This window comes from Amblyomma mixtum, chromosome 9 (genome assembly GCF_055824585.1).
Source record: "Amblyomma mixtum isolate Tamu chromosome 9, ASM5582458v1, whole genome shotgun sequence".
NCBI classification, from domain to species: domain Eukaryota; kingdom Metazoa; phylum Arthropoda; class Arachnida; order Ixodida; family Ixodidae; genus Amblyomma; species Amblyomma mixtum.
In genome coordinates, this window is record NC_143020.1 from 58314275 (window position 1) to 58323231 (window position 8957).

An 8957-nucleotide genomic window follows, 5' to 3' on the forward strand; every position below is an offset into this window, starting at 1 on the left:
GCTACTTCGCTCGCACGAGCGCGTCTCTCCGCCTTGTCCTCTGCTGACCCGCCGTACCTGAGGGGGAGCGTTCTTGCATTGTACCAAGGCTGCCCCGAGGAAACCGCCATTTCCGTTCCTCAGGCAACCTAGCTGTAGGCGTTACACATAACAAGAATGCTTTAGTTCACGAGTGGCCCGCCATCTATTCGCTTCGTTATTTTTTGCCTGCACTTTTCCTTGGTAGGACGTCATACAATCAGAAAAAAAAGAATGCGATGTAAATGTCGACACCGTCACAGCATAGACCTTATGCGAAAGTGCTGCCATCTACCGGAAGAAAACCGAAACAAGCAAGCGACGCCATGTTGGGGGTTGTAGTCATGGAATGAACGTAGTTGCTTGGTGCGGACCGTGTACGATCGCTTTACTTTAAGTTTTTATTTTTATTTTATTTTAACTTTTTTATTTTAAGAGCTTTTGGTGGCTTTCGTCTTTTCTTCGGGCATGGAGAATGCAGACACGGATGGTACAGCCGTGACAGTTAGCCTCCTGCTCCCACTAGCTACTATGTTCCTCAGGAAGTCATTTTCTGTGAAATGCTCTGAGCAGATGCGGGCAGTCGCAATGTTGAACGGGGAATCTCTCTTTATGGCGATTAGCCATGCTTTGCGCATGTTCAGCTCATCTGGGATGCAGTGGAAAGACACCTGCAAAAGAAAAACGCACAGTAAAATATGCTGCATAACTGCAAATAATTTTTTTCTGCATTTGGCTCAATGCATGCTTTGCTAAACATCTTGTTTACATTGGAACTAAGAAGAGATTTTGTAGTTATGTTCTTCTGGAAACTGCTGCTTAATGGACAATTGCAAGATAACTGCAAGTGAGGTTAATTATCCGAAATATGTCAGAACAACAATTAGTCGAGCATTAGGGACGATACGTTATGAGCTGTTTTCAAATTTACATAAAGCCTAAAATGCCTGGTGACAGCATAGCCACCTAGTGGCTACGGCGTTGTGCTGCTGAGCCGAAGGACGTGGGTTCGATCCCGGCTGCGGCAGCCGTTTTTCTGATGGAGGCGAAAAACGAAAACGCCAGTATATTGAAGTTTCGGCACAGGTTACAGATCCCCAGGCAGTCAACATTAATCCGATGCCCTCCACTACTGCGCGCCTCATAGCCCAGGTGTAGCTTCGGCGCGTAAAAATAATAATAATAAAGACGACCTGTACATCTGTGTTGCTCGCATTTATGCTCCCCAGGATTCGTATTCGGCAAAGTGATCGCCCGACCATGACTGGCGACGCTGCACTGTGGGTCATACCTTGGAAAATACGATCTTCACAAAATACGCGACGATCGAGCAGCCGACCACGAACGGTAAATGATCGATTTACGCTGCCTACTACGTGCGCAAGTCACTGACACGGGCTACGCGAATGTCCGTTGCGGATCCGTTCGCCTGTGACACTTCCCAAATTTAAGATTGTATAAGTCTTGCATAAAAGCAAACCGAAGGTTCAGGATAAAAAAAAACGGGCACATGAACCCGAGCGGCAGACACAAAACTAATACCGCGTGAGAAACTACTAGCTGACCGACGCAGTGCGCCGTAACTGCTAGCAGGCAGGAGCGCTCCTCGGCAAATACAAGATGAGCAAACATCCGACTTATTAGCCTTTTTAGTTCTGTAAATGTTATTTGTGTTGCGACTTCGTCTACGATCTGATTGTTAACTCTCGAAAAGCACTCGACACCCGCAAGAGGCCTCCTGCTGCCTCGCATCGTGCTCCAGGCGCGAAATAAAAAAAAAGTGCACGAAGCTAGCACTCTTACCTTCTTTCCTTGGTTATCCGTGAGTCCTCTTTGTGTACAGCAAGGTACAGAGTAATATTTGGGCACCTTGGACGACGATAAATACCAGCGTGCGCGTCGCTATTCCCGCACTGCCATATAATGCGGTATCCGTAAGCCCCCAACATGGCGGAAACGCGCGCGGTCAACGCAAGGGGGCGCCAGTTTTTGCATAAGGTCTATAACGGACACAAGCTACTGCAGCTAGCAGTCGATCATAGCCAAATGAACTGATCCAAACGTGTGCGGAAGTTGCAAAAGGAGCCTCAACAAATGAGAAAACTGATGATTCCACTCCTAGGGCGATGTTAAGAGTCCCCGTAGCTTTTTTATATCGATTGACTATTCAGCATCCTAATGAGCCTTCTGGAATTCAAGGAACGCATAATTCTGTGGTATTTGCCTGAACGGTGGAAACATTCATGAAATAAATGTTCCGCTTTAAATTTGTCGATGTGAACCTGAGCTGAACATTTAACGAAAGGACGGTTATCAAGAATGGATGAAGCTAGAGTATCCTCAACGCTCGGTGCGCAGCGCTGTGATTAACCTGATTCCTTTTATCGAATTTTAATCTGTGCGGTTTCTGACAAGTGAGGACCGATTGAAAAATTTAATTTATTGCGGCAACAAACAGTAATATTTCTTGTACCTAAGAAGGGCACAGGCAGAGACCCCGCAACTGCACGAGGTAAAAGTTGATGTTGGGAAATAAAAGGTACCAAGGTAACTAAGATTTAAAAATCGTTAGTAAATTTTGAACGAAAACCACAGGAGCACGAACAGTAACACATGCTGAGTTGCCATGAGATGCAAATCAGCCGGGTAAAGATACCACTGCAGAAATACAAATGTATAAATGAAGAAACAAATAAATAACGGCAGCAATAAAAATGAAATGTCTCAAATGATAAAAATTGAAAGCCATTGCCGTAAAATATTGTCTCTGAACATCCATGACACAATTTTCTGCATACCGTTACATATAAATAACGGCAGCAATAAAAATGAAATGTGTCAAATGATAAAAATTGAAAACCATTGCCGTAAACTATTGTCTCTGAACATCCATGCCGGAATTTTCTGCATAGAGTTACAATGATTATGAAGGACTTAAAAAGCGCGGGAATAAGCCACATAAAACTTGGCTGTCCCTTGGTTTCTGTGGCTGTTGGCTTCTCTCATATTTATAACGAGCCCCTGATTCCCCTCCCCTTGTTTGCTTAATTGCTTAGCGAGTGCCTCTGTTCAAGCAGTCTTGACGCCATAGGAAGCATAAGAGGGTTCTCACACAGCTTCCACCCTCGCCGTTCGATGGCTTGACAGCCGTCGCCGAAGCTCAGCGGTAGAGCACCGGGCGCGTAATTCGGAGGTCGTGGGTTCGGATCCAACCGGCGGCACGTGGTTGTTTTTTCTTCTGCTTTTCTAATCAATTAGCTTTGAGTGATAACATATTCAGTAATATTCTAAATCGAACAACAGCACGAAATAAATAAATTAAAAATCATCTACGTCCCTTGGTTTCTGTGGCTGTTGGCTTCTCTCATAATTATTTATAACGAGCCTCTCATTCCCCTCCCCTCGTTTGCTTAATTGGCTGACTAGAGTTCAGGATCAGGATATCGAAATATAAATGTGTAATAGTGTTGCAACAGTATTAATCGATTCCGACAGCTCCAAATGTGGCTTTTGTCTTGAAACATTCAGAACATCCAGTTTTGTGCGTCTGACTCAGTACGCCAAGCAACCACGAGAGGACAGGGCGGAAGGTACCCCTTTTCTTTGGCGGCAGGTGGGCGCCACACCTGTCGAGTCACGACACGACTGCCTCCGGGGCAACGTCGTTTCGGCCCCTCTTTAGTGAGGTCCTTTTCCCTTTCAGGTGAAGGGGAGAAAGAGAGGCTAAGATGACAGGGGCACTGGCCGATCTCTTGTGCACGTGCATCAGGGTCACCAGAACCAAAGCCACCTGGCAGAACCCATGGAATGCATCGCGCTCAAGAATGTTGCCGGCTTTGACGACAAGGACCTTCCAGGAACTCAATGGACCACGTGCAAGTAATCCCGGAGACGCGGTTTAGAAAAAAAAGGGAAGTGGCGGAGGGGGGGGGGGGGGGGGGGGGAGTCCAAGGGAACGTCACAACGAGCGAGTGCAGCACACGACAAAAAAAAAAAAAAAACGGTCTCGGAAGACGGTCGCGGGCGGCTGGGAAGGAAGAAACGTACAGCTCTTGTGCATACTTGTGCTGCATGTATTAAGCAGCTTGTTGCGTTGGAAACGTAATGCGTGTTTTAAACACGTGACAGCAAGAACGAGAGATAAAACATCACGACTGTCCCAAGTAGTTTCTTTTAATTCGGGGCTGAATTCTTACAGTACAATCATGAGGATACAGACTTCTCTGGTAACATTTGACAGTCGACGAACTCTTCTCCGTTCTGTGTAATGTGCATATTGTGACGCATATTCATGCGTCTCATGGCACCTCAATTTTGAAGCGACAAAGGGCAAACATTAAGTGCTATGGTATTGGGCTTATACTTTTAGAGCCATAGTGCAGGCATGCATCTAAGGGTTGAGGGGGGGGGGGGGGGGGGAGCGGCGTCTTAGCCTAAACTCCCCCGTCCCTGACCTTCGATACGAAACGTTAACTTGGGCCCCTCTCGAAAAATACTGCTGGCTACGTGCCTGCCCTAGTCTGCGGAAAACCATCACTTACTCTTGCGGGCAGTAATAGATTCGGATTTTACTTAGCGGTTTCCCTCTTTAAGGGATTGCCTTTTCTTTTGGACAACCTTCGCCGGGGCACTTGGGATAAATGATTATCATCGGATAAGAAATTGATGCACTCATAGCAGCAGATGCGACCTCGAGCTTGTCATTATAGTGTCGTCCAAAGTCGGTGATTCAGTACAGCCGTACGCGATGACGCCAAACCTTTCAATCATGTCTTCGAGGCAGAGTTCCTGCACAAAGACTCGGTCTTTGCTCCTGACTACTTACTTGGTAACATCAGAGCGCATGACTTCGCTCATGGAACACCACCGAGTATGGCAAAAGACATTTTGGGATGTCTAGCAAGGGTTTAAGGTTGACGATTTTATAAGGCCGTAAAAGGGCGCTCAAGACGAAGACACAAAGATGAACACACTAGGCGCTGGTGCGTCCATCTTTGCGCGTCTCCATCTTCTGAGAGCCTGCACTATCCTATGATACGCAATCAACTATAGGCCTAGCGCTGCCGCTGTTGACGATTCGAAGGCTGGAGATGGAGACGGCTCTCGTTCTATGTGCGAAGGAGAAAGGTGGGTTTAAAAAGCGAGCTTCACTGCCCAAGGCTACACGCATATGCCACAAAATAAGTTGTAAATTAGCACGCAAGCTAAGCTGCTGCAGACTTTGTTTTTGGTGGTTGAGTCTGCAGTCACCGCAAGCTCCAAATGATTTGATGCGAGGTTTGCTACTTCAGAGCGGCATAGATTCGCCAGGAACTTCACAAATGCACCGTCCTAAATTAAATCATACCTGGGAGCTTAAAAGAGGCTACACTCTTTCTCCGTTGTGTCTACCTTCACAATGAAAAATTGTCGCGGCACCTGCTTGGCGCATTTATGCCAGAACCATCGCGCAACATCTTGAGGCTAAAAACAATGTTATAGTGACAAGATAACCGCTAATAAAAGTTGTTCTTGCAAAAAACAACAAGCTACATAAATAGCTATCGCATCTGGGAAGCAGCAAAAGAAGTTCCACTGAAAAAGCAGCGCTTGCCACATAATTCCAACTTAACAAACAGTAATTCCAACTTAACAAACAGAACTGGTTTATTAAGGACTGGAATGAAATAGAAGGCAGTTTAAGAAAAATGTGGTTTAAAAGAAAGGCTAAGATTGAGACTCGGCGCGCTCTTTCAACTTCTTTGTTTTCGGCTGGTTTCAAAACCTTCGGCAGTTGGTCGGAAGTTTACTATTCCTGCTCGCGCGTAATTCCAACCAATAAGAGTGCATTGGCAATACACAAACAAGTAGGCGGAGCTCAGGGCTCGCCAGTGCCTTACTCAGTGGACCCCGTACTCCAAAGAAGGTGTAGGGCGAGCAGTTTCGCGTATGCAGCTCGCTACATGTGCAACCGATCGAGGCTCCCCCGCAGTGTTGCCGGTAACGCTTTACTTTTTTCGGAAACTTAGTAACGTACTCGTTACCATTTCGGAACTGTAACGGGTAACGTACTTACGTTAACATTTTCCGGCAACGTGAGGTGTCACGTTACTAGCTACTTTTTATTCCAAATGCCCGCCTCCGCCTCTTTTTGAAAAAGAGGCGGAAAGAGAAAAGAAAAACGCCGAAAATGATTTTTCAAATAAACAAAATCTACAGGTGTTTTCGACGACCCGTGTTGCGGCTCGCGTGCATGCCAAAAAACACCTGTCCTTGACGACGCACTCAACTAAAAAAAAAAAAAACACGAACACGCAGTCACAAACTTGTCTCCGTCCCCAAACCACTCACGAACTCAGGAATGTCGCCAGTTCACTTCAAGATGGCCCCAAGAGAGTCGTGGAAAGAGTACAATGGTACAGCACAGAAAAGGGGATTGCAGTCAACCGGCTGTTTCTATCTGCAACTGCGGCTACGTTTCTGGTTATTGCGAGCAAAGCTGACCTTGAACACCTTGACATAAACACTCGCATTTTGCGATAATTATGCAGGTTCAAGTAAAAAAAAATTGTTTTCGTGCGCAAATTTATTTTTTCTGGAACTGACATTTAAGCATTTCTTTATTGCTACACGATTTCCGCGTAATTTCGTAAGCAGAAGCACACCAGAATTCCTGTAAATTTGTTGAGTTCAGCTGTTTTCTTTGTGAACATATTTGACAAGGTTTTAGGCGTAAAAAACAGACGAGACACATAGGAAGGTAACAGGACGAAGCGCCATCGTCCTGTTTCGGCGATGGCCCTGCGTCCTATTACCTAATTCCTATGTGTCTCGTCTGTTTTTTGCGCCTAAAACCTATTCAAATATGAAGCAAAACCAAATAGCCCAGAAGCAAGTGTTCTTTCTTTGTGAAGTTGGAATTCTATGAAGTATGAGATTTATAAAATTGTTATCTTGAGTTCTTACAGCGAGGACACACTGAATAAAATTTATGGTCATAGAGTAACGGCAAAGTAACGTGCGATACTTTTTTCGGTAACGGTAACGGTAACGCGTTACCTTTTTGGTAGGTAACGTAGGGCGGTAACGCGTTTTTTTTTAGTGTAACGAGTAACGTATTTAGTTACTTTTTTTCCCGTTTTTTTCATGAAAAACTGGAAATTTTTCAAAGTGTGACGAAAACAGATTTGTTTGCAACAGCACAACGATAAATAATAATGCTCCGAAGTGCAGCGGAATATGCAGTTGTAGATGTCATATTGTGAAACGAACTTCTTGTTCTACTGCACCGAGAAGATAAAGAATGATTTGTCATCAGGCTTATATGGAGATATAAATATCATATTTATGGAACGAACTTCTTGTTTTACTGCACCGAGAAAGGGAAAGACTCAGAGTCAGTGTCGCTACAGTACTACGCGCAGCAGCATGGATTGAAGCTTTGTCCGCAGCTTGGTTCGACTGCACATACACAAGCTTTCGAACGCGTTCCCCTGAAAGCCTGTTGCGAATCCTTGTATGGATGTTTCCGAAACGTGACCAGTTTCGTTTGCAGCTGGCGGATGATGGTGGCCGGCAAGCAGTCGGCAAGCCAGACGAGTTAGCGGCTGGTTGGTACAAAGGCCTTGCCACCAGGTAGATGGGGCCACGTGCTTCGCTGAAGACCTCTGTCTTTGACAAAATTCCTGCGGTTGTCCCGTACTCTGCTGCGTTGGAAATCAAGAAGCTAGGCTTGTATTTGCCTAAAACCGCTTACGTTCACAGCAGCCTATGTAATTTATGCCATGTGTGTAGCACAGTAGAATTTGCAGCCATTTTGTTCTACTTAAGGCGTGAGTTCAAGTGGTTGAATTTCTTTGGAGGAGAAATTTCAAAGGCCCGTGTACTGTGCGATGTCAGTGCTTGTTAAAGAACCCCACGTGGTCGATATTTCCGGAGCCCTCCACTACGGCTTCTCTCATAGCCTTATAACCGTGCCACACGCTCAGAAGAAATGGCAGTAAATGCTTAAGGCCTTAAGTTTGTTAATGCCATTATTTTCGGTGTTGGTGCTACACGTCCACATTTAATGCCATTATCGAAAGTGACGATGACGATAACGCTTGCAAGGTAGTTAAAAGTTTCATCTGAATATGAACATTGCTAATGAGCACAATATATGGGAAATGTTAATCAAATGTAATATAAAATCGATTTTTCAGAAAATACGGCTGTTCCTGCTTTACAAGTCGAAAAAGTAGCCATAGACTCGCATGTCAGCACCGAAGTCGAGAGTACCTGTCAATAAGGCTGATAAAAATGGCGCTCTTCGCATCGAAAATGCAGTATAGTTGCCTTATCTGACTGAAAGTTAAGAATTAACTATTTCCTACTGGTTAGGAAGTTGCTACTAACAGCTGCATACTGTTCTGCGTGTGGAATGGGAACGAGAGTAGGCATTGCACGGGCGAATGAGTTGTGGCAAACTCAGTAGGTCGCGAATGGCAGTAAGGCTAATGCCATTAAATTTGTGCGTGTGGCACCGCAGGCATGCCATTAAAACGTAAGGCAGTAAGCACTTAATGGCATTAAATCTGTCCGTGTGCCACGGGTATTAGTCGCTTTGGGACGTTAAACCCCATAAACCAAACCAAACCAAACCTGTTTTTAAGTCAAGCCTGGATCTTATATGTGACCTGGCCTCCAACCCGCGTACTCACAGCACGAACGTTTTAAAAGCTCTACATCGCACCGGCGATGACGACTGCTCTCCATTCGTTCAACGATGCACGCTGTAATGGTTTTCAAAGCAAAAACAAAAACCTAAACTGAAAGCAAGCAATCATGAAACTTTGAAATTCCACTGTAAATTTTTCCATATCTCTTTCCATTTTTTCTCGTCTGAAAAAAAACCTCAAAAAAACGTTTTTTTTTTCCAATATTGCACTGTTTTTTTTTTCAGGCCATCACACCTGCAGTCC